Source organism: Halichoerus grypus, chromosome 4 (genome assembly GCF_964656455.1).
Source record: "Halichoerus grypus chromosome 4, mHalGry1.hap1.1, whole genome shotgun sequence".
Classification (NCBI taxonomy): Eukaryota; Metazoa; Chordata; class Mammalia; order Carnivora; family Phocidae; genus Halichoerus; species Halichoerus grypus.
Genome location: NC_135715.1, coordinates 31,753,520 through 31,781,052, shown reverse-complemented (window position 1 = coordinate 31,781,052; position 27,533 = coordinate 31,753,520). Strand labels below are relative to the sequence as shown.

General features: G+C 35.8%; 1 pseudogene; it reads left to right on the top strand.

Moving 5' to 3' along the window:
* Positions 1-23,603, top strand: part of LOC118539821 (translocon-associated protein subunit alpha pseudogene) — a 28,338-nt pseudogene extending 4,735 nt beyond the window's left edge.
* The last annotated feature ends 3,930 nt before the right edge of the window (positions 23,604-27,533 follow it).

Sequence of the window (27,533 nt, the reverse complement as noted above, 5' to 3'; positions counted from 1 at the left end):
TTGGGCAAAATACAAAAAAAAACCCTTAACTTCCATTTCCTCCATTTGAAAAAATTACCAAAATGAGATCCAGCTCAAAAGGTTGTGATAAGAATTTAAAGAAATAATGTACCTGTATAAAAAGAAAGGTGCATAAAAGTTCTCTTTAAATAGTTGCTACTACCATTTTTATTCTCTCCCAGGTACATAGAAGATTCACATTTAAATAGTTGCATTACTATTACTATATTCTCCCCATCTTTTTCTAATATACCTGCCTGTTCTGAATAATTTTTAACTCTTTCCAGCTACATATTCATGAATAGTAGATTAATGGAAAAACTTCTTTTTCAGCTGTCTTTAATTCTTTGTGCCCCTAATATTGCTCATTATAATGACATATTTATGACACATGGTCTCCTAGAGAAGATAAGATGGGGAAAATGAGGGGCTTTCCTGAGGACAGTTGGGAGAAAAACATGGCCAAGCTTTGGTTTCTGAAAGATGATGCCAAGTTTCTGATGTGTGGACTATTTGCTCTCACGTCTGTTAAAAATTAATGCTGCGTGTATTTTATGTCATTGGAATAGATGCTCTTCATTAATGGACATATTCATATACATAGAAAATCAATGGCTTTAACAAGTTCTTGAGAATGCAGAGGTGCAAATGTTGATATGTTGATGTGGATATTTTAAAAGAGTTCTAGACAGATGGAATTTAGGTTCCTTTTAACTTCTTGGCCAGCATTCCTTGTCACGGCAGACATACTGATGCACTAATCTTGTCATATGTCCCAACAGATTTGGTTAACTCTTCAATAAAGAGAATGAGCAATCTTGCCATTGAGGAAGCAAATTTTGCATAATGACTAAAAGTATGGGCTTTGTCTTCAGATTACCCTAGATTCAAATCTCATCTCTATCTCTTTACTATCTATATGATTAAGTAAGTCAACTGAGTACTGATTTCTTCAGCAATAAAATGGACATAATGATAGCAAGCTCATGGGGGTAATGTGAGTGTGAAATGAGAGAACACTTACTGATTATACTTAGCACACTATTAGGCACATGGTCATCGCTCAACACATTGCAGTAGTTCCAGCTGTTCTTTTAATTGTTCATAGAAGATAATGGGATAAGTGGGGAATCAGTCATCTAGCCAGGTTTGAAATCCAGAAACCCATTTTATGGTAATTCTCAACCACAAGTTCTTGAAATAGCAGGTAGACCATAAAGGTATAATACAATTTAGTTAACATATCCATGGAATAGAAGAGAGAATCTAAGCCCCTAGGTACTCTTAACTGGTGCTCTAACCATTCACTATTACAAATAAAAAGCAACTGTTGTCTCTGCTCCTAAGATAAGAGTCTAAAGAATGTAAATGGCCACAGGTATTTTTTAGGTGGACAGACTCTTGGTATTTTAAATGCACAGAGCTGGTACAGTTTCTTCAGCACTGAGGCCCTAATTGAGTCTGTAGACATCTTGTCTGGAAACTTTAAAAATTGGTTGGCTTGGTAACCAGGAAACGGTGATTATTTTGCAAACCTTAAGTCAGGCTTTCAGCCAATGCCCATCTACAATAGTGAATGGTTAGTGCACCAATCCTTAAAGCCTGAATACAAGCCATAAACTAAAATGCCTGGCAATAGCCAGGGACTAGCACTGGTGTGATCAATAGCCCCAGCCCTGGTAGATTTCCAGCCTTAATATTCTGAGCCTGTTGCAAAAACAGCAGCAAGAAATCTGTCATTGGGACATGCTAGGTCAGGTTCTGCTGAAAGGCTGATGATTAATGTAAATATATCAGTCAAGGAAGTAAGTGCTTTATTCTGGCAATTCTTCTGAAATACATGGTAAGAGATTCAACAGAAACACGGAAGGAAAACATGGAAGCAGAAACAACTTTGAATTTCTTCCTGAAAGAGGGGCCAAATGATGTTGCTCATCATATCTCAAGCCAGAGAAAGTTTTTACTGGATAAAGGCAGTCACCATCTGGCTACCCTGGGCCACATCTCAGCCAGACCACCAAACGGTGCAATAATCTTCTTGCCAAAACCTAAGTAAACTAAGAACAAGTGTCCTCCTTAGCACCACAGAAGAGTTTAGAAATAATTAAAACTAGTGTTTTCTATGTCACCTATAAGAGGTAACACCAATATGGAACTTCAGCATCATCCAATATAGCAACAGGGGGCAGAAACAACATTAATTTCTCTGGAGTTACCAGTCTAATTTTGGAAATAATTTAACATAGATTAAGTACAATGATGACTGACAATCTCACTTACAAAAATGTATTTTATTCAATATTTCATTATTCCCTTTTATAGATTTTATTTTTAAACTATTTTTATTGTTCTATTTAATAAACATTTACATAGCATTTACTTTGCCAGGTACTTCTAAGCCCTTTACAAATATTAGCTCATTTCCTCCTTTAATAACTTTAAGAAATAGATACCCTTATTAACTTCATTTTACATATGAGGGTATTGGCAGTGGTGTGGTTTGAGTTTCTAAAAGAGTTTCTAAAATCAGTGAAATAAAAATACTCAAGAAGACTCTTGATTTCTCTAAAAATTAACATTCTAAAATGCAAAAAGGTAAACAGCATTCTTATCAGCATAAAACAGGCCCAAGAATCTGAAGACCAGAGTATAAAATACCCCAGAAAAGCTGTTATAATGCCAAGTCCTGGTTATTTTAATGGCATACTTTTCAACTAAAATTTGGTGAGGTAGATTCAAATGACAAATAGCTTTAGACTCACTACCCATTTCCCCTTCTAGCATTTGTGCTCCCTCTCTCTCTCTCTTCCTGTCTTTTTTTCTTCTATGCCTTGCTTCTCTCAGACTCCCTAAAAGAAGTAATTATCAGAGGACTTTTCTCCCTCTGATAAACTGCAGGGGCTAATAAAGAGATTGGGAAGAGGGGTACAATATATGAAAGGACTTAACTTCAAAGGCCTAGCACATCAAAGTGACTTGCCAGGAAGTCAGGAGATGTTGCTGAACTAAGCTGGGGCAGCTTCCTTCTCCTCTCACCTCCTTGCTCAAACCACCACTCAGGGGAAGACTCCACAATGGAAGGTATTTCTTTTTTTTTTTTTTTAAAGATTTTATTTATTTATTCATGAGAGACAGAGAGAGAGAGAGAGAGGGAGGGAGGAGGGAGGGAGGCAAAGGGAGAAGCAGGCTCCCAAGGAGCAGGGAGCCCGATGCGGGACTCGATCCCAGGACCCTGGGATCATGACCTGAGCCGAAGCAGACGCTTAACCATCTGAGCCACCCAGGCACCCAATGGAAGGTATTTCATAGCCCAAACCGTCTGCCTTCTTCTGCACCAGCTGGGGAGAGTGATAGATTTATAGCAGGTGTCACATCTTTTATTTTGATTAAGTAAATGCTCTCAATAGATATCACTGAATAATATTATCACCTAATTCTCTTGGGATTTCTTTCTCTTTCTTGAAGTATTTGACAGTAGTTTTCAATTTAGGTAGCATAAATGCAAGAAGGATTTCTGCCAGTGTAGCCTAGTGTGTTGAGTGATGAGACTAACAGATGAATCATCTGTGATGTCATCAAAAGTGTATTATTGAAGTTGCAACAACACATTTTATAAGAAAGGAAACAAATGAGCTAAAAAGAACCTATCATGCTACAAAACCAAATGAAGGCTTTATCTTCAAAATTGGGCAGTGTTGACAATATAACATATATCCAGATGGAAACTGAAAGGTTCTGATTGTCACACCAATTATTTCAAACATATGGGCTTATGTTGTCACATAAATGAAGCATTTGGATGCTTTTCTTTGTCACTTTTCATCCATATCTTAGCTATACTTACGTAATAGCCTCAGAATTGTTTATGAGTCTGTCTTTCTCCTTAGTACCAAGGTCCATTACCCATTTCCCTTTGCATCCTCTCCACTTCTCAGCCCTAGCCCTGTCCACAAGAGGGATGAATAACACAGAGAAAATGTAAATGAAGACCTTTGTGTGCAACTCTTTCATGGCTTGAAGTTGATCTGGAAGACAATGCTTTGGCATGCATTGTCTAATTCCAACAGGACAGCCCATTTTATGTTAAACTTGAGAGGATTTTTGCTAACAGTTTGCTTTGCATCTTATCTTTCTAAGAATGTGAATTGGAATTATAAGCAGTTGATGGCAACAAAAGTCTATCCTACTTTTTACTCAGTCTACCAACTACGTGATTCCATAGTACAAACAAAGTAATAGGAAAGAATTTAGGGACAAAATATCTTCTCTATATCTTTGAAGACTGAAACATATGACTGACTCATGCCCAATGTTATGTTTAAGGACTTAGAAAAATCCAACATTAGACTTTTAGTGCTATCATCATTTTACAGCTGCTGCTAAAACCTGTAATTTTCTAAACCTCCTACAGCTTTGGATTTACAGGGCTATCTACAATAGAGATTTACTTCCTAATGTGTTCAAAAACTGTAATAAACCACTACTATTGTCAGCTGAAAAGCCCAGAACCTAGTGCAGAGTCTGTTTCTTTTCCTTTGCTTCTTAAGACAAAAAAAAACAAAACAAAACAAAAAAAAAAAAAATGCTCATCAAATTATATGATCATGTCATTTGGCATAGAAAAAGCATTTGACAGAATCCAATACCACTCATAATAGAAACTCTCAGTAAGTTAGGAATAGAAGTTGTTAACCTCAACTTGATAAAGAACATCCACAAAAAACCTATGCTAACATCATACTTAATGATGAAAGGCTGAATGCTTTCCCTGTAACATCAGCAAGGTAAGGATGTTTGACATCTACTCTCACCACTCTTATTCAATATACTACTGGAAATTCCAGCCACTGCAATAAGGCAAAAAAAATAAAAGGCATATAAATTGGAAAGAAAGAAATAAAACCGTCTCCCCTTGTATGTAACATGGTTATCTACACAGAGAATCCCAAGAAATCTACAAAAATAATCTTAGAACTAACAAAGGAGTTTGTTCAATAAAGTCAAAAGATAACAAATCAACATAAAAAATCAATCACATTTCCACATACTAACAACAAACATGCAGAAACCAAGATTAAAATTGTTCCAAAGGAAATGAAGTACTTAGGTATATTCAAAACACAGCATGTACAGGATCTACATACCGAAAATCACAAAATACTGATGAAATGAATCATGTCCTAAATAAATGGGGAGACATACTGTCTTCATAAATTGGAAGACTCCACATGGTAAAGATATCAATTCTTCACTAGATCTATACATTTGATGTAATGTCTATGCCTATCAAAATCCTATTGAAAATTTTTTGTAGGCATAGCAAGTTTCTTAAAAAATTCATATAGAAAGGCACAGGTCTTAGAATAGCTAAAACAACTTGACAACAAAAAACATAGTGGAAAAAATCACTCTGATATTAGTGTTTATTATATAGCTATAATAATCAAGACAGCACAGTCAGTGGAGGGACAGAATCATAGATCAATGGAATAAAATAGAGAACCCAGAGATAGACGCACACAAATATGCTCAACTGATTTTTAACAAAGGTACAGAAGTAATTCAGTGGTGGAAGAAGAGCCTTTTCAATAAATGGGGCTGAAAATAATGGTGCCTCCAATCACAAAATGTGAATCTCAACCTAAACTTTACTTCTTATAAAAAAAATAACTTAAAATGGATCATAAACTTAATTGTGACCCATTGGACTTGTGTAAATATAAAACTATAAAACTTTAAAGGGAAAAAAGAGAAAATCTTCAAGATCTAGGACAAAGCAAAGATTTCTTAAACTTGACAGGAAAGCACAATCCGTAAAAGGGAAAATTGATAAATTGGACTTCATCAAACTAAAAAATGCTAACCATACAATAAAAGGTTGATAAATTCTACTACATAAAAATGAAGAATAATGATACATTACAAAGCATCCTAAAGAAAGTGAAAAGGTAAATCAAATACTGGGAAAAGATATTTATACACATTAATATCCAAAATATATTAAGAACTAATTCAAATGAATTTTTTAAATCAGGCAACTCAAAATAAAATGGTCAAAACTATGAAGAGGTAATTTTATGGAAGAGAAAATACTAAAAGCCCAATAAGCTGAGAAAGAAGTCTAACTTGGTTAATAATAAGGGAAATGAACATGACACCACCACAAGATAGTATTTAACATTCATTAGATTGGGAAAAAGTTATGTCTGATACCAACAAGGCTTGGAGACAACATGAAGCAAAGGGTATTCTTATACACAGCTGGTAAGGGTATGAATTAATACAGCCTCTTCAAAAATAAATTTGGCACATTTTAGTATGGATAAATATGTGCATACCCTTTGTCTTTGCATTTCCACTTTTGGGCATACACTTGGAAGAAACTCTTGCCCATGTACATCAGAAGGTATTTCCATGAATATCAGTAAAAACAGTGTGCTTTACAGCTAATTTTTTAAATTAAAAAAATAGCTTCCATATCCATCTAAAAGAAAATGGATAAATAAATTTTGAAAAATGCAGTGGAATATGATATAATGATGAAAATGAATAGGACTAGAAGCTATCACATGAAAGGATCCTAGAAACATAATGTCAAGTCAAAACATCAAACAGAAGACTGAACATAGTATGAAATCATTTTGAAAAAACTAAAAAACAAGAATTGCCTAGAGATACTTACATGTGTGATGAAACTAATAATCATTTTGAAAAAACTAAAAAACAAGTAAAGTTAAGAATTGCCTAGAGATACTTACATATGTTATGAAACTAATTTTTTTTAAAAATTTATTTGGGTATAGTTGACACATGATGTTACATTAGTTTCAGGTGTACAACATAGTGATTCAACTTCTCTATATGTTACGCTATGCTTACCACAAGTATAGCTGCCCTCTGTCACCATACAATGTTATTATAATACTATTGACTATATTCCTTATGCTGTACCTTTTATTCTAATGGCTTATTCATCCCATAACTGGGAGCCTACCCCCCTTCCCTTTCACCTATTTTGTCCATCTCCCTATCCCTCTTCCCTCTAGCAACCATCAGTTTGTCCCCTGTATTTATAGGTCTAATTCTGCTTTGTGTTCATTTATTTATTCATTTGTTTTGTTTTATAGATTCCACATAGGAGTGAAATCATATGGTATTTGTCCTTCCTGGTCTAAAATAAGGGAAAAGCAAACAGGATGAAAGATCTGGAAGGAACACATAGGAAAGTCCTAAAAGCCTAGAAATGTCTTAGTTCTGAAATTGGGAATGGATTCAAAGTGTTTATGTTATCTTGCTTTATAACCTTCATGTATCATGCATATGATCCTTCCTTATATGAATCAAATATTACAAAATCAAATTTCTAAAAAATTAAACGTTAAGGGGACAATTAAGAATAAAGAATAAAATGTAGACTTGCAATATAAATTTCCCAGTAATCATTTCAGTAAAATGACCTTTAATGCAAGCACATATTTGAGTGGAAAGAACACTGTTTTTTGAGTTTAATAATATTTGGATATAAATATTGGCCCAGGGAATCGCAAGTATGTGGCAAGAGTTTGGGCAAGAGCTACACATTCAGCTTCCTCCTCCATAAATGAGAATAATTGCATCTACCTCACAAGCATATCATAAGGTTGAACTGTGAAATAACACAAGAACAGCTAGCACAGAATCCGCTCAGGAAGGATACAATGTGTTCAGTCCATGGTAGCTATAATTTTATTAATGATCTTTTACAAATTGGTTAATCCTTTGAGGCACAAGCAGTTACCAGGCTCCAAATTGTGGGGAACATCTTACTTTCACCACCAGGAAGGAATGAAGAGTGAAGGAAGGTGGAGACTACCATTTTGGTGGAACATCTACTATCTGCTAGGTATGGTTTAGTCCTAAAAGTTCTACAGATATTCAAACATCAAATCCTCAGGCAATTACAGTGAGGAAGGCTCTTTCAACTCCATGATACAAATGAGAAAACTGAGCTTAATTACCTTGCTGTAGATAATTCAGGTGGTCACTAACAGACCCAGAATTAGACCTAAGTGGGCTCCCTTGTCCACATTCCAGGGCCTCTACTGGAAGAACAACTGTCAACAACCTTTCTCCTCGTTTAACCCAAGTCATCCCCTGCAATCTCACTCTCCAGCTCTTACTTTGGTCTTAGGGTCCTGTATAGTTCACAGCCCATTTTCAGAGAACTAAAAGTTGATGCCTTTGAGCTCTAATGAGTTCTTAAAGACTTCCTTGATCAAGTTCCTTACTTCTCTCATTTTATAAAATTTGAATTAGCTTCCATGAGTCTTCCATGAGGAAGTGACTGAAAAATTGTAGCTGAGTTTTACCATATCTAAACCTTTACAGTTTGTGTATATACCATAAGAATAATACACAAACAAGGTTATTACCATAAGGCAAACCTTAAATCTTATCACTAAAACTCAGCAAAGACCTTTGAACTCTAGTAGACATTTCACTGAGGAAGAGAATAGAGAATGAAAGCAAAGCAGTGTAACAGGTGGGAAAAGATGGAAAAGAAAACTTTGGAGGAATCCAAACTGAAACTGAGCCTGCTTCCCAGTACTGCCAGTGGTGATTCTCACTCCATGTGATAATATATCATCACCCTCATCTCACTACTCAGAGCTCCCCACTACGTTCTAGCCACTGGCTTTCTAAAAGCCTACACAGTTTATATTGTCCACATATCCTTTAAGTCTGTCAATTTTCAAATTTTCCTCTCTGAGATGGTTGGTGGGTAGCTAACAAATCATACTGCTGAAGAGTGTAGGCTCTGGAGTCAGAACTCCTCAGTTCTGTTTTTTATCAGGTAGACAACTTTGGTCACGTTATTTAAGTTTTCTGAGGTTCAGTTTCCTCATCTTAAAATGGGCTTTAATAACAGCGTCTGCCTCATTAGATTGTTAAGAGAATTAAATGAGGTAATGTGACACCTCCAAAGGGCACAGCCCAGGACCCTGGTACACTGGAAGTGCCAAACATTCATCACCAACATTGGCATCACCATCAAATCGTGAGCTCCAAATTGCAGTAATTCTAATGTATTTTATGCAGAATGGGACCTTATGTGATGTTTGATGATATTAATGATACGAGATGATGATGTTACAAGAACTAACCAACTGGAGAAAATGCCTTAAGAGAATTTTTTAAAAATATAATTGCAAAATAATTCACAATGGTTCTGTACATAATGAGAGTTATAGGCAAAGCCTGGCCCTCATCTTTTGTTTCTGTGTATTGTATCCTTTTCTTTTTCCTTTTTTTATTGCCTCAACTTGTAAAATAATTCATCTTATTATAGCAAGGATTCCAGATTACTTTATAGGAAATAGGAATAATAGGGGAAGAAATAAGAAAAGGTGACACAACAGCATATTCTTTCATATTTTTACTTTGGTACCTTTCCCCCACCCCAAATGTGATATAATTGTATGTCTAAAAAAGATGTATTCTTAGTGATTTCAGGCTCTACAAGAGCACAAAAAAAAACCCCTCATGTTAATTTATGGCAGTTTATTTTACAACCATATGGGAAAGTTCATTTGGCTTGAACTTTTTTTCAGACACTGATGAGGCTGCTATTGATTTAGCACTCTCCTAGAATACAAACCCACAAAACACATAACGGGAAAAGCTAATTATGGTAATAAGAATCAAGCATGCATAATTCCATTAAAAATAGTCACCTCTCTTGGTATATCATAATTTTTTTTTAAACAACTCTTCTGTTCATTAGGAGAAAATTACCTTTTAGTGTTAAGTGGACTATAAATGCACTGTTTACATTGAAACTGGAAAAAAACCTAATGTCATATTTTGTGTCAAGATGATTATTGCTATTGGTGTTTCCTGACTGTATTCCTTCAAAACAGTGTGTAATGAACACCTAGTTTGCACGCGCTGAGTCACTGTCTGCAGAAGAACATGCCCCTCCTGTCCTTTGTGGGTAGACAGTTGAGTTGAGGCTCACTTAAGTTTCAAAAGTTACCTTACTGGCTCTTTCTATAAGGAGCAGGTGTTTTCTAACTACTCAACTATTGGGACAAAAGTTTTGTGGGTTTTTAAAATTTCTCTAGGAACCATAGTGCAAAAATTCAAAGGGATCCTAGGGTTTCAGAGGTTGAATAAACAGCCAAATTCATCTATTTCAAACTTCTAGCAACTGAAGAAATCCCCAAAGACAGATGCTTCCAGCAAGAAGTCCATTGCCTCAAAAGGCAAGCTATTCTACATATGAGTATCCTGTTAGAAATTTCTTTGCTGGTCTGAACAGCTCTGTTATCCTTATCTGTTGGAATAAGTTCTTCTATCTAAACACAGATTAAGACCAGGAAGACACAGAGTAATGATGTGAGAAAGATGGAAAAGTTAAACAAATTGAACAAATACCACAAGAGAGGTAGGGAATATTTATGTGCTATACAAATATGAAAAATTGTCTACATTTCTATTGTCAAAAAGACACAAATTAATAAAATAAATTGCCATTTTTATCTATCAAGCTGACAAATACTTTTGAAAAGGAATCAATTTTAGAGGGCTGGATGAAGAGTAAGGTGTGGGAAATAGGATTGCTCATACAATGTCAGTGGACTGTAAATTGTTACACATTTCCTACTGTGCATTTTTGCAGTACGTATCAAAAGCTTCAAAAATATATTTATTTTCTGACCCAAACTTCCATTTCTATTAATTTATTCTAAGGAAAAATGTATATAAGGATGTTCATTAAACTTACTTAAATATAAAATTAGAAATCATAAATATTGGGGCGCCTGGGTGGCTCAGTTGGCTAAGCATCTGCCTTCGGCTCAGGTCACGATCCCAAAGTCCTGGGATCAAGCCTACATCAGGCTACCTGCTCAGCGAGGAGTGTGCTTCTCCCTCTCCCTCTGCCCGCCCCTCCCCCCACTGCTCCTGCTCTCTCTCTCTCTCTCTCAAATAAATAAAAAAGAAAGAAATCATAAATATTAATAATATTTTTGTGACCTTGTTTAATTCAAGGGACTTCAAGGGGTTTTCAGGGTCAAGAGTGGTTTACACTGGATGCCTGAAGCTCTCTTGTCACCTTCTCTTTTGTGGAAATCACTTTTTGGGGAATTAGTCAAAGCAGGTCCAGAAAGTCACAGAAAAGGGAAGTAAGAAATCTTGAATTGCCATTCTGGGCCATCTGCCTTCAAACTGGAATCTGCATGAAATTCTATCTTCACAATAGCAGCAACCCTAAACTAATGCCTCCTTACTCATCAGAGTCACCATCATTTAAATCTTCATAAAGATCTTCAAAATACAGTTTCCAAAAAAATAATTAAGTCATCTTGCATATCATTGTTGCCTAAGTAGTTGAAATTCCCCCTTTAACATTTTAATGTGGCTTACTCTGCGATTTTAACAGGAGCATGCTACTACAGATAATTATGTTATCATTACTTTAAATTGCATTAAAATTCTTAATTGCAAAAAAAACTTAATTGCTTATACTATGTCTTTATGTCTTTTACTTTCATTTGTTCATAAGTTAACCTTTCAAAAATGATTTAGGAAAATCTTGTGATACTGTGTGGTTTCTTGACTATTTGTTAAGCAGGAGGTAGATGTCCATTGAATAGAATGTAGGTCGAAGATGTGTGGGAATTTGGAGCTGTGTATTACTGATTTTGGGTCAACTTAATTGATAGTTCACAAATCCTCTTTATTTTGGTTTGCTCATGGTAAATGATAGTATTCATGGTAGAAGGTATGCAATAATAAAATCTCTTACAGGAAGCACTTACTACTTAAATTACTATATTACTTAATTTTAAAAAAGGGATCTCAAATGAGAAAAATTGCTTGCTGAGTACAAAGAGCTCAGTGTTTTTTCATTGAGCCACCTGTATGAATGCAAATGCGCACATATTACTTTAAAAGCAATGTAAATAAAATAGAGCTAAAAATCAATACAAGCAAAACTGAAGGGACTAGAAAATTGTGCTTCTGTAATAGTGACTAGATTTGTAATAACCTGGGGAAGAAAAAAAAATAGGCATTTCTTTAGAGGTGGTAGGGAAGAAATATGACATAAGAGCCAGAGTCTATACAGAGCCAGTGAAATTGTCCATTATTTAAACTGCAGGTGGTGACACTCACATAAACTGGTATAGCAAAATGCATCTAAAGCCAGTGATGTGAGTGGATTTAGTGTGAAATCCACTGTGGGATTCTGTACTTCATGGAAGAGTACAGGTGTGCTCTGCCTTAGGAGAACATGGTACTAGAAATGCTACCTCTGAAAGAAGACAAATTAAAGTCTAAGTACATCGAATATATAATTTAAACCCTGTTTATATATTATTAACAACTTGGCAGAAAATTTGGGGAATTAAGTTTCTTGAGGTAGAAAAGAAGGAAAAGATAGTAAGGGAAAGGAAAAGAAACGAGACAAGAAGATGAAGAGGAAAGCAAATGCAGTGGAAGGGGGAGATGAAGAAGGAAAAAGGAAAAAGTGAAGAGTGTGGAAAAGGAGAGATATCTAGGAGATAGGTAATAGAGGTAAGATCCAATGCTGCTAAAATATTGAGAATATATTAATGGAAATCTCCAAAAAAGTCTTCCTGCTTCCAGACAAAATTGTTAAATTGATGATGTTGGTCTTCATCATGTCCACTCTTAGCTTATATTTCAGTGATCATATTTTCTGTAAAGGTCCTGATAATAAAAGTTTTTGGCTTTAGCAACTACTCAACTCTGACTCTCCATAATTTTTACAGTTATGCTCCCTGTCTTTAAACTTGCCTCCCTATTTCTTGTCACTTAATATTAAATCTTTCTGCATCTTTCAGGTAGCATCTAGCCACCATAATAAAATTTCCCTGCTTAGAAACTCACAAGAGGAAGACAATGACAGTCTCGAGAGCACCACAAGATCTTTCTATCACTACCGAATGCATTCCAAGTGAACCGCATTCGGCTCCTATCCAACATCTATATCATTATTCAGTCATTCAAGAATTGAGTACCTGTTATGTGTTTCACCCTATAAACAAACATAATTTTTAAAAATTAATTCTTGGCCTCGAGTGATTCAATCTACTATCAGTAGAGATTACTTACATGCCCATCACCTTCTTACATCCAGCCCACCCCATCAAGTCATTAGAAAGCCATTAGTAACTTCAATAGTGGCAAAATCAAACTGGAATAGGAAGGCCAGAAGCAGGAAAAATTAATGAAGAAGATACTTGAGGACCAAAGACTTGATGATATAGCAATTATTTCTCCCCATAGGAGTTTCATTTCTAGTCAGTCACTAGGACATGTCAGGTAGCAGGCACCGAGAATGCTCTGTCCCGGTAAGGGAGAAGAGAAGAAAACCAATTTATCAGATAAAAGACTGTCTTTACTCCTTCTTTAAGTTTATATCATTTTGTGAAGATCTTCCAGAGACAAATGTCTCATGATTACCAATCCTTGATACCAAAACTAAATTAAATTTTTTATTAAAACAAATAAGATTCAAGAGTCTGCTTATGGCTGTGGAACATTATAGTATATCAGATTAATCTTCCTGCCAGTACCAACTAGAAAAGCCAGGTAGCATATAAGAACATCTGCTTGGAGGCAGCAAATGGCTACCATGGTAGCAGGACAAGCATGGAGGTACACATTCCAGTCTCCATTCAAGAGAGAACATGCTGCAAAGATTGCACTTAGCTAACAGCCCCCACACTTCAGAACGTGCCGAAGCACTCATGCCGAAGCCATGTACTCTCCAGGCTGCTCTTGCCCAACAGAGAACTCTTCTAATGAGCAGTCTACTCTCCAGCTCCTTATCAGCCTAGCTGAGCCTATCTCAGAGCTGCACTAGTCTGAGAGTCTTCCTATCCAGTCCTCCTGTCTCCTTCCTCCTCTGCTCTCACAGGCATCAGGTCTGCATTGCGTCTCTCTGCCTACTCCTACTCTCTCTACCCTATGACTCACATTTACTAACCTCAAAAATGATGACACTTTCTCAGTAGTGCAGCCATATTCCACAGGAGGCTAACAAATGGTATTTTAATCAAATAGTTTGCTTTGGAATAAAACCAACAGCTTATATAAACATAGCAAAATACTTCCTACCATGTGAACTTTTGGAGTGTTTTGCCAAGCAAAATGGCTGCAGTTTTCTATTAGTGGAGAAGTTTTTCCTGAATGGAAATGCATAATTTAGGTTTAATAAGACTTTTCAATATAAGCTGTACATACAAATGTGTGTTTTCTCCTTTCCTTGTGTTTACAGCATGAGATAAGCTGTAGACCAATTTTATATAGCTATTTTATATGCAAATAAGAGGTTATTTTTACGTGTCTTCAGTTTTATAGGAGACAGCAAGAGAATTTCAAATAATGCAGTTTTCCACTCTAGTCAGAGAACTGACTTTTATATTTTCTGCTTTCTGTGGACATCTTTATCTCTTGACAGCTGACAAAAAATGTTTAAACACTAAAGACTTAAGACATCAATACAATTTTATAAACAATTTTATTATTTCAGATTAAATGAGCTCATTTGGGCTTTTTGAGCATGAGTTGAGATGGTCAGTTGACCTCTTCCTCCATTCAAAAGCAAGAAGCATCTTCTGTATGAATAATTTCCCAGGCTCCCCACATGGAGGTAAATCAGGCCAATTTGATGTCACCTGCCTCCGTCTTCATAGAATGGGGAAGAGGAGTTAATTTATTGCTGGCATCAATGGCCACAAAAGGAATTGAGAAGAGGATTCTGACATGAACAGATTACAGATCCCATAAATGGAGCTTCATTTTTGGCAAGATGGATAGATTTGGAAGGACCCATAGACCTAACAGAGCTAATACAGACAGCATGCTGTTGATCCAATGATTCTCCAGCAGGAACAAAATCTGCCTTGGCCAGTAGTACATTGAAAGAGCCAACGGCCATTAGGCAGAGGCTCAAGTAAGCAGGTGGTTTCTGTCAATGGATGTCGTACAGTGGACAAAACAGAGCATGGAGGAGGAGAAGGAAATAGGTACACAATAGGTAGAGATTTGGGCAGGGAGTCTTAATGGATATGGTATGGTGGAGGGAGCAGAAACGAGTTCAGCAAGACTTGAAAACCAAAGAACAGAGAAGTGAAGTGACTTGTCCAAGGTTACACATTAGCAAGTGGCAGTAGCAGGATTTAAACAGAGACTCAGGAGCCCCCACTAATAGTTTAGTTACACATAGCATCATACTTCTACTATGGTGGGGGGAGCGGATAGAGAAAACTATGTAAAAGCAAGAATTGGTCCATTTAGTACCTGTTTAGAATACCAGTGGTAGACCACAATGAGATACACAGTCAAACTGTGGCAGCACATTTTTAATGTAATTTTTCCAGTGATTATTTCCCTAACTATGTTCCTGGCATGGAGCTATGTTAGCACAGCCATGGCAGGAGCAGGGTTTATGGCCAGAGCCTTTATTACCAGCATGAGCAATGGTGCTGTAATGACCAGCATCCTTCTGGGTTGTGCTCCTCTGTTGTGGACAGAAACAAGCAGTAACTGCATCATTTTCCCTCTGATTTGTAAATTCCAAAATGATAGAATTCTATATATTAGATCATCATGTAACCTATCAACAAAAACTTTAAATATCAACTTATGCCCAAGGATCTGGAAGATTCAATATGGTTTGCAAAGGCATCGACTCAAAAAAGCTTTCAATGATAATTCATCAAAAATAAAATAAATGTGAAAGAATATTTTAAACAGCAGCCTGACACCTATGATATATCCACAGTGTATTTAATATGTTTTGATGTATCTTTTTACTTTTACTTAAGCAATTTATGCTCATTTTAGATAACTTAGAATAACATCATTTAAAAATCACCTGAGATATTACCACCAGAGATGATCATTATAAATATTTTATTGTTAAGCCTTCCAGAATTCTGTCCTAGTCATTTAACATTTAGTAAAAGTAAAAATACATTTGTCACACTATATATCCTGTGTAACTGCCTCTCTCATTTAGCTATATTATGAATACCTTGTCAAGTCCTATATAAAATAACATTTTTTAAGACTACAGGTTTTTATTTTGCTTTATGAGTGCCCATAATTTATTTTGTCAATTCCCCATTGTTGGGTATTTATGTTATTTCCAATTCTTCTTATTTATTTATAAGACTGCTTCTTACACTTAGCAAATTAACATTTAATCTGTTACGTAGAAGTACTGTTCCTAGTTTTCCTTTTAACTTTATAGTAGTTTGCATTCAAAAGTGTATTTTTAATTTTTATGTAGAAGTGTATGAACATTTCAACTGTGAATTCTGCTTTTGGTGCCATGCTGAGAAAGCCTTTCTTTCAAGAATGAAGAATACCCCTCCTACCCTGTGATATGCGTATATTCAGGGGTGTTTTCCTCCAACACTTTTATGGTTTCATTATTTTTCATTTAATATGTTTTTGAAAGAGTAGATACTAACATAGTCCTGGAAAATCACATATCAAAAACTTCCAGATAGCTTGCTTTGTAAAAGAATATTGAGATGACTCTGCTTCACAGGAGAAAGGGGCCCTTGTATATTACAAAAACTCAAAGTAGAAGACACTGGAGAAGTGAAGTAAATGATTTGATTACATTTCTATAAAAGTTGTTAAGACTGTTATAAAGACAAGGAGATATAATCTTCAGTGTAGATATCCAGGCCAGGCTACCTGTGATTAATAAGCATATCCATTCCCTGCTCCATTTGTAAGGACTCTTTTCTGAAGATCTACACCTTCCCACCAGCTTATTCTAATTCCAAATGGACTGCCTCCATGACTTCGTCTATTTCTTTAGAGGACATGAGAGATATTTTTACATCAGAGTACACTCATCAAAAAGAGAGAATGCATACCATGGTTGCTACTCCTAATAATAGTACTACACTTTCAAACCATGTAATTTGACTACAGAGATTTTTTTAAGTAGCAGCTAAGAAATCTGACATGTAACGTGCAAATTGCAAAACCTGGACAAGATTCTACATGCCTTTTTCTTTCCCTGATTTTATTTCTAAATTATTTTTTAGGATTCTACAATGCCTCTACGATTAAACTTTAATAACCTTAAAATCTATTCATTATTCCATGGCCACCTTTAATACATCAGCCACTGATATCACTAACTGCCCAGTTTAAGAGGTTTTTCCCCTTGGAAGAATCTGTTCATTACAATAGTTAACAACTACTCAGTTAGCAAAGAGCCCTAAGACAAGGCATGGGACAAGTTAATGGTGTAACAAATCAGTCATTAAGCTAAATGGTCAGTTTGCACAGTAGAGTATTATTGCTTTATTGAATCCAACTTAAAGATTTACAGAAGTTACATTTTATTCCAGGTACAAGATGCACAAATGAAATACAGAGGGGTGCAGTTTTGTTTTACGCTGCTTTCATTAAGAACCCAATTGCATGGCAAAATCAGTTAGTATATATCTCGTTCCATGTGACAGCCAATTTTCCACTGAGATTGGAAACTCTTGGAGGCTTTTAATCCTTGTTCCTACTCTGGGAGTACAGGAGTGGGAGTTACAGCATGTTTTTAAATTGTTTAAAGTAAAGCATCAATGGTAACAAGGGCTTCTCCCTGACTCCTGAGCAATGGAACATCTCTGGATGGATGGGGCATGGCTTGAACTCTAGGTCTACTTTGATGATGAAATCTGTATGGGACATACTTCTTGGCCCAACATACTAAGGTGGTTTTTTTCCAATGAATTTCTTTTCAGAGAAAATATGTAGTGTTATAAACATAGCCGCACCACGTAACCTGTGACACAGTCAACTTGACCACCTAAAGGCTCAAAGCTGATAGCATCATCATTCATTTAACAAATATTTTTTTGTATCCCTAATACATGTCAAGTATGTGCAAAGATCTAGGGATCTAGTGGGTACCAATCCTCATGGGGTTTATATTCTTGTGGAGAAGGCAGCCTTCAAAAACAAATAATTTTACATTAATACATTATTGTATTACATTAAACAGGATACATTAAGTACATAAAACATTACACGGGATATATATATTAAACAGGATAAAATACATTAAACACGTACATTAAACAGAATAATTTTGCAAGTAATCAGTGTTATAAAGAAAAAAATATATCCAGGAAGAGTGTTGAATGGAAGTCAACTGCTCATGTAAGGAGTGGAAATTATGTTATTTGGAGGACTGCAGACAATCGATCAATCAGGGGTCCATAAGAAAAAGAAAGATAAGTATTTCACTGAACACTTATAAAGCACCCTTTTACATGCTTTCAAAGGCCTGTCTGCTGCTTTTAGTTTCTCTGAGCAAACATTTCTCTTCGGAACAGAAGAGCTATAGCAAAAGATTAAAGCTTAGAGTTAGGGATAGTGCATGCTCAAGATTCCTGCTCAGTGCCCAGCACTACATACATAATGCTTTTTATAGCAGTAACAACAATGATGGGAAAGGTCAAATAGCTGAGGATTTGGAATAATTGCTTGGTTCAGATCTATAAAAAGCTATTAAATCAGTCCTCTAGAGAATAATATGTTTTGTTATTCTATAAGGGCATAAGTGTAAAAGTTCTCCAGCTTACAGACTAATTCTGGACCTCAGCTTACTTTCACTTATTATATTTATGTTCTACAGTTGCAAACCACAAACTCACTTTTAATGTCTTCAGTGGGAATAAAATACCACAAAATAAACTGTTAGACTTTGTGTGTGTATGTAATAACATCTGACAATCCTCACTTTCCAGATGAATATTTATGAGCCAGCAACAAAAAAGAAGAGATTTTTCAGAAAGCCTGTGTTCGAAAGTATACATATCATTTGAAACATTTTAAAAATGAATTCTTTCAATAAGAGTTATTTCATTTCATATTGTGCTTGGCAAGGTAAACCCTTGCTTTGACAATAAAAAGACTATTTATGAAAGACTAATAACATCATGTGTAGCTCACATCATATGGTATATTTGCATAAATGTAAATGACATCATTTTAGGATCCTTTGTTTCTTGCTCCACTGGTACTCTTCCCAAATACAGGCTGACAGTGTTCCTAAACTAATTAATCCATTCATTAAAACAAGCATAACAAAGCAAAACCTATTGTCCTTTCCTCATGGAACTCATTGAAAATTAAATGAGAATTCCCTGTCATGGGTCTTAGTTCTCTTGGCCTTAGGCAAAGGAAGCAAAGTGTATCAGTCAGGGACCCAGAAGGAAACAAGTGGCATTGTCTCAAAGGTAACTCAACAGAGTGTAAGGAATGGGACATCTTATGAAGGTGGGGGCAGGTTAAAGGAGACCAAGGGACGGGGTGGTGCAGCAACCTGGAGCTGGCAACAGCAAGAACAGTTTCCACTATGCTTACAATGCCAAGGGGAGTGTGTTAATTTCCTATTGCTGCTGAAAAAATTTACCACAAACTTAGTGACTTAAAACAATAGAAATTTTTCTCTTATAGTTCTGGAGGCCAAAAGTCCAAAATCAGTCCTACTGAGCTAAAATCAAGGTGTTGGCTGGCAGAGCCACTCTTCCTCACGAGGCAGTACTGAAGGATCTATTTTCTTGCCTTTTCCAGGATCTCGATCTGCATTCCTTGCATTCCTAGGCTTGTGGTCCCTTCATCTTTCAAGCTAAGAGTGTAGCATTTACTCCTTCTGACTTTGCTTCTATCACATGTTTTTTCCCCCATCTATATGTAGTCAAATCTCCCTATATCTTCCTCTTTTAAGAATATTTTTAACTAGGGGCACCTGGGTGGCTCAGTCAGTTAAGCGTCGAATTCTTGGTTTCAGCTGAGGTCATGATCTCTGGGTCATGAGATGGAGCCCCATGTCAGGCTTTGTGTTCAGCGAGGGAGTCTGCTTGAGATTCTCTCCCTCTCCCACTCTCTCCCTCTCTGCCCCTCCCCCGCTTGCACACATGCAAACTCTCTCTCTCTCAAATAAATAACTAAATAAAATCTTTTAATGGGGGGGTGCGCCTGGGTGGCTCAGTCAGTTAAGCATCTGACTCTTGGTTTCCGTTCAGGTCATGATCTCATGGGTCATGAGACTGAGCTCTGTGCTCAGCAAGGAGTCTGCTTAGGATTCTTTCTCTCTCTTTGCCCCTCCCCTCACCGTGCTTGCTGGCATTCTCTCTCTCAAATAAATAAATAAAATCTTTTCTTTAAAAAAAATACTTTTAACTATATTTAGGGCCCCCTTGGATAACCCAGGATAATCTCTCCATCTCAAGATCCTTAACTTAATCACATCTGCAAAGACCCTTTTTTATATGAGGTAATATTCATGAGTTCTAGGGATTAGGATCTAAATATCATTGGGGGCCACTATTCACCCTGCCACAAGGAGAGTCTGGAGCTGTAACGAGAACCCAGGGAGACCTAAAGCAATAGGGAAAAAACATCTGACAGAATATGTGGTTTATAACCACTTACCACATATGGTAGTAGAACATGGCCACTACCAAGAGATGACCAAACAAGAAGAGAGTCTGGGAAATAAGTACCCCAACCTCTCTCTTATCCCACCCTCCAATTTCTGCCAGTGCCTCCCACAGTCCAACCTCAAATGGAATCCCACAGTCCAACCTCAAATGGAAGGCCAGACCATCCATCCATAAAGGTCAGCCTGCTAGCACTCAGAGGATGACAGAGAAAGCTGACCAGTGGTCTCAAGAATCAAATGAAGACTAAAAGCAAATGGGCACTGGAAGGAAACTGACAACAGTTCTGAGGCCATATGTAAGAATGAGGACTCCTGCAAGAGACTGAGGAGATATCGATCAGATTACCATGGCTTAAAAAAAACCAACCAAGCAGCCTGAATGCAGAGAAGTAAGGTTCATTTCAACACCCACCATAAGGGCTGATCCCGGAGACTGGGAAATCATTCTAGAATTAATTCACTGTGCATTCAAGGAACTCAACCAGGCTTTAACTCTGCAAGACTCATTCCAAGATTTTGGAACTTTAACCAGGTTTTTCAATTAGAGATTTATAGTTTACAAATGGAAATAAAGAATGCATTTGTTAAAAACACTAATTCAAAGGGATACAGGCACCCCTATGTTTACAGCAGCATTATTTATAATAGCCAAATTATGGAAGCAGCCCAAGTGTCCACTGATGAATGAATGGATAAAGAAAAGGATATATATATATCATGGAATTGTATATAATATATATAATGGAATAATATATATATAATGGAATAATATTTAACCATAAAAGAATGAAATCTTGTCATTTGCAATGACATGGATGGAGCTAGAGAGTATTATGCTAAGTAAACTAAATCAGAGAAAGACAAATACCATATGATTTTACTCATATGTGGAATTTAAGAAACAAAACAAACAAAGGGAAAAAAAGAGAGAGAGACAAACCAAGAAACAGACTCTTAACTATAGAAAACAACTGATGGTTACCAGAGGGGAGGTGGGAGGGAGATGGGGGAAACAGGTGGTGGAGATTAAGGGGTGCACTTGTTGTGATGAGTGTAGGGTGATGTATGGAAGTGTTGAATCACTATATTGTACACCTGAAACTAAATAACACTGTATGTTAATTATACTGGAATTAAAATCTAAAAACTTAATAAAAAAAGAAACAAAAAGATGTATTTGTTTTAATTGGGTGGGAAGAATCTAATGCATCTTACCCTGGTTTGGATTAATAGTGTCATAAAAGTCAACGTTGTGTTTGGAGCCTGCTCTTTTTCTCTAGAGATACTTAAGCTATAGTTGAGGCAGATGGGATTAAGGAAGGCAAAACTTGGTTCCATTTGATATCCCACTGACTTTATGGCCAGGAAATCAACTTGCTTATGTGAGAGACCAAATTAGTGTCACATCTAGTCCAAAGTCTCTGCAGGGAATTCAGTCCATGCTCCCAAAACTTTGAAACTTAGGATGTTTGGCCTTCGTGGTCTGTATTTCACTGGCCATGATATTAAGATCCAAAGAGCGCCAAACCCTTGGGCAAAGCCTAAGGAACAAACACTTTGTGATAAAAAGGTACTTAATAAATGAATTAAATATTAGCATTTGGATGAAAAATCATTGCAGTTTGTTGTGAATAGTAGGAATTCTAAAGACTACTTTATTTCACTCCTACTTTAGAAGTGATTAAAAAATATTTTTGAATAAAAGAGTAGCTAAATGTAACTTAAAACTCCACCAAAACAAAATGGTTGTAATATAAATGATTTGGTCTATAGGTACAAAAGACATGTTATTTAATCAGTAGAGTCCCAAATGACCCTGATTTTTATTCCTTCCAAGCTGATCATTGTGTAACTCCTTTTTGAAAATAAGATTTTATTTATTTATTTTGAGAGAGAGAGAAACAGTGCAAGCTGGGCAAGGGACAGAGGGGGAGGAAGAGGAAGAGGGAAAGAATCCCAAGCAGATTCCACGCCAAGTGTGAACCTCCATCTCATAACCATGAGATCATAACCTGACTGGAAATCAAGAGTCGGTCGCTCAACCAACTGAGCCACCCAGGTGCCTCATAGTTTAACTCTTACACAGAGAATTATAACCGCAAAGCCTAGATGAAGTATAACGCTGCTAACTTTGCCAGAACCCCCAAACCATGGACAGGGACTGGACACTCAACTGGCCACACAGTGAGACTCTTCTCTCACCTACTTCTACCACTCTTGGTAGTCTTTTGTGCCACCCTCTTGCTTGGAGAGGGGCCTGGAAAGTAGTTGCCAGTGGTGCAATATCTTAGAGTGGATGAAGAACAACTGAAAGAGTCAATAATAAAAATGAAGAAGTGGAGGGTTAAAAGAAATGAAGCCACAGATTTTTTGAAGGAAGAAGATGTATTTGGGGAACCAGATAGACAGGAACAAGTGTCTCACAGGAAGTAATCTGCTTGGGATTCTTTCCCTCTTCTTCTACCATATTTATAAAAGGAGAAAAGAGACTGGCATTGTGAAGTTCCTTATAGACTTGATACACAGGGTACAGAACTTTTGTTGTTAATGAGACGTTTTGTTTCATTATCCTCAGGATCACCAGTTTTATATCCAGAATATCACAATTCTTCATCTAAACACTGTAGGGCCATTTCAGAAACAGGCAATTGAGAGACCCCTTCATTCCTCTTTGAGAGTCCATGGGTGGTTGACCCTGTGATCTACTCATAAATCTAAATTCAAATATTTGAATGGCAATGTATTCCAAGATGCTACCTTTGATCAAACAGTTACAATTAATGAAAAAGAATAGGTTAGATGAATCTTTACATATGTTTCTTGCTGGTTTTGAGCTACTAGCTATTGGATTTTATTAATTCCTATAATCTAGAAATCAAAAGAGATTCACACAGAAAATAGAAATGGATACATCAAACCAGTGTAATGTTAATGGGAATTCATTCCTCATAAAACTTTGAATCAGACTGATAAAGTTTCAACCAGAAGTTTTCCCAGAACACAGACACAGAAGAAATCAATGGGATCTGATGAGCAAATGGTCCTTTGTGCAACAATTCAGACTTTACTTAACTGTCCCAGTATTTTTCAGTTTGGAGGGACAGAAAAGCAATAGCACCATAAAAGGCAACTGCAACAGATGTGTGGACTGAGCAATCAGAGTCAATGGTCATAATGATGCTGAAAATGTACCACATTCACTTCTGCAAAGTCACAAATTTGCTTTTCTAAAACCACTAGAATCCGTGTGTGTGATGTGTGTAAACAGTTGGTCTCATCAGAATCATTATTGTACCACCTGAAGCACATCTTTAGAATACTAAATACAGCACCTGTGTCTCTTATTTACAGTTTCTAATATTTCTCTCCCAAAATACAACATATATTTGCCCAATATCATGGTAGATTTCATGCCTCAAACTGTATGAAAGAAAACAATTTGTGTCTTCTCAAACCATTCCAGATCTACATTGAGGGCACAGATAAGCTTGTTGTTGTTTTACAAATGGTATTCTAAAGACACAGTAATGCTTTTTAGCATTTAAAAAAAAAATGCTGTTTTCTTTTCTTGCTCTTTAATATGCACATTGAGAAATCCTCCCAAGGGTTCAAGAAATTTGGGGACCTTCCAGTGACGAAATTGTGAAGCATGAAAATTTCTGCTGACTTTGCTACATAAACCTCACCTCTATTTTTTAACAAAAACTAAATAGTACCACACACACACACACACACACACACAGTGAAAAACTTGGGATTAAGGGGAAAAAGTGACTTAAGTAAGGATAGTTTATAAATGATCCACAATTAAATAAACATTGATTAATGAACTATTTTTAAGTTCTAGAAAGTACTTAGTTTTCCTAAATTCTTAAATACATAAATTATATTTTATAGCACTTATTGTAGAAACTAAATCAATAGGTAATTTCACTGAAAAAAAAAAAATCTCAGGGACATACTTCCAAATCAAAAGCTGCCCTTTCCCTCTCCAAATGTCTCCCAAGTAGGACACATGGGGCCCAGATAGACAGGAACAAGTGTCTCACATGAAGTAATCTTGAAGACTTTTGGTCCAAGATAACAATCTAAATCCACATCTTTAATTCTAGCCCCTCTCAAATTACCCCATTTAAATATCTAAAGAAATATAATCAGCAATTATCATTGGAAATTAGGTAAGAGTGCCACCCACATTCTAGAAAACTTTAAGGACTTTCCATAAGATATAATGAAGATTAAACAAGATTGAGGTAAAGACCTCCCAAACTACAACCACTAGAGAGAAGTACTTGAAAGAATTTTCCAATGTAACTTAATGAACCCCCCTCCCCACTCCTCAACTCAAACAGCAGAGAAAGAGGGCTATCAGGTCCTAGAAGGGATTAATAATTTAATCAGTCACACTAATACTCAGGAAGTGGCCAGATTCCAGAATTCACACAGATCCTGCTGAACATCTCTGACTTCCAACATGGCATGAGCATAATAGTGAGTTGAGCAAGCAGGGAACATTACTATTCCTTAATACGGGTGTTTTTACCTATTGGAGAAGGAAGTTACCCACAAGAGAGTTAGGAAGGGCCCTCAACTGATAAGAGATACAGGGAGAAATTTTGCCTTTCTGCTTCTACCTTCATAAGCCATCTGATTGTTCTGCCTAAATAACTACAGATTTCTTATTTATCCTTATAACCCAAAAATGTCAACAACCTTTATCTAAATGTAAGTTAGGTTTCATCATTCTGCTTTATATTCGAATCTTCAGCATTGTTTTTAATTTCTTTGACAATTTCTATTTCATTTTTCCTGTTCACTCATACAAATTTTATTATAGGCATAGTTGATATATATTCATCATGTCTATTTTCTTGAATTTCCATGTACTGGTTTTGAGTATAACTTTTAATAAAGCAATTTGCTTTTCATTGGATGGAATCTACAATTCACTGTTGCCCTTTTAATTGGAGAAACACACTAAGAAATCTTTCTTGGTCTTACATTGCTCCCTTGTTATGTCATCAGCTATAGTTTTAGGAGAACAATGTCTTCTTAAATCTCACTGAGAAAATAAAGTATTATAAATGTTTATTCTCATTTCTTTATTAATAAATGATCATTTATCCAAATTTTATCAGACCCCTGTGTTTTAAGTTACAAAATCTTCATTTGCCTCTTTGTTTTCCTCTGTTTGATCACCCTTACCAATGAGAGTTCATGTAATGGAAAATGGGAAATGAGATTTACTGACTTTTACTTCCCCAAATTAGATTCAATTGCTCTTTTGATATTAAATAAAGACGAAGATAAATGAACAAAATATTTACTTCAAAAATGTAGAAAGGAACTTGAGAAAACTAAAATGATGTCATTAATAAAGATTAAAAACAACTAAATTAGTTAGAAAATAGGAATTCAGTAAAAATCAATTAATCAAAAAGCTGTTATTTGAAACAATACAATAGATAAAATCTTGGTAAGGCTAATTGAGCAAAAGTGCGAAAATAGAAATATAATCAGAATTATATTATTTTTGAAACAAAATCATTTAAATCATATCTCAATATCTTTGAAAATAAAAAATCTTCTAAGAAAATATAAAACACCAAAACTAACTAATCAAACAGGCAGTAATTCAGAATAGACCAATATTCACAGAAGATATTTTAAAAGTTGCCAAAGAATTACCACCTCCCCCACTTCTGTTCATCTAACCTGGATATTCTCATGGTTTAAAAATGTGACCATTCCTATAGTGTTACTGTTCCGAAGCACCCCCCAAAAAAATTTTTTTTTAATTTTTTTTAATTTAACTAGTTAACCTGCTACCAAAACCAACAAAACAACCATAAAACAGAACTACAGAGAAACCCTATTTGTGAATACATATTAAATATTTCCAAATAAAATATTACCATTTGAGCCCAGCAGCAAGTTTGGTGTACTGACTGATAAATGAGAAGTTTTATTGTTAGTATAAAAGGTATACATTCTCCTTGAAGAATAGCAGGAAAAGCAAAAATCCCTCTAATTTCCATTACCAAGATATAACCACTACTAACATTTGGATAAACATGCTTCCATTTTCTCTCTAAAGAGGCACACACACATACATATAGTTCAATGTTAACAACTTTGTATAAATAAATCATAATATATGTACATAATATATGTAATCTGAGAGTTTCATTCAACAATATGTCATGGACATTCATCCATGTCAATAATATAGATCTATACCATTTGTAATGGTCACCTATTATTCAATTGTACTTATGTACCATAATTTACTTAACCTGCTTAATGGATGTTTGGGTTGTTTCCAATTTGGTGCTATTATGAATAGCTCTATACTATTATTCCTTGGGCATAAATCTCTTCCCATTTTGTGATTACTTTCTAAAAGTAGGATTGCTGGATTATATAGCACATACATTTTATATTTTCTATTACCAGATTGCCTTCCAGAAAAGTTCCACTATTTATAATTCTATCAACTACGCTTGAGAGCGCAATTGCCTCACACCTTCACCAGCACAAGGTACTGTAGTCATTTAGTAATAGATAATGATTTGATAAAAGGGAAGGCCAGTTGTCCAGTAAGTTTACTCACCATTTTGGGCATTCAGTTATTTAACAAATAATATATTAAATGTCTATAGATGCCAGAAGTGAGATAGGCCTAGGCACTGAGAATTTATTAATTAACAAGAGAAATGTGGTCACTGGCCTCAAAAAAACTTTTTTTGAGAGAAGCAAAGACACTAAATGAACAAATAAATACATGAAGAAAATAATTAAATATTGAGATTATTGGACTGCAGGAAATAAAGATACTTTGTGAATAACAGGGGAGGGACATAATTTGGTGGGGAGAGTTAGAAATTGGATCTCTGAAGAAGTGATATTTAACCTGAGATAAGAAATATGAAGTAACATAGTTCCAGGCAGAAGGAAGACAAAGGCAAAGATTTCAAGGCAGGAAAAACATTATGTGTTCAGGGAAAGAAGGGAGTCCAGTATAGCTGAAGTGCAGCAAAATGAA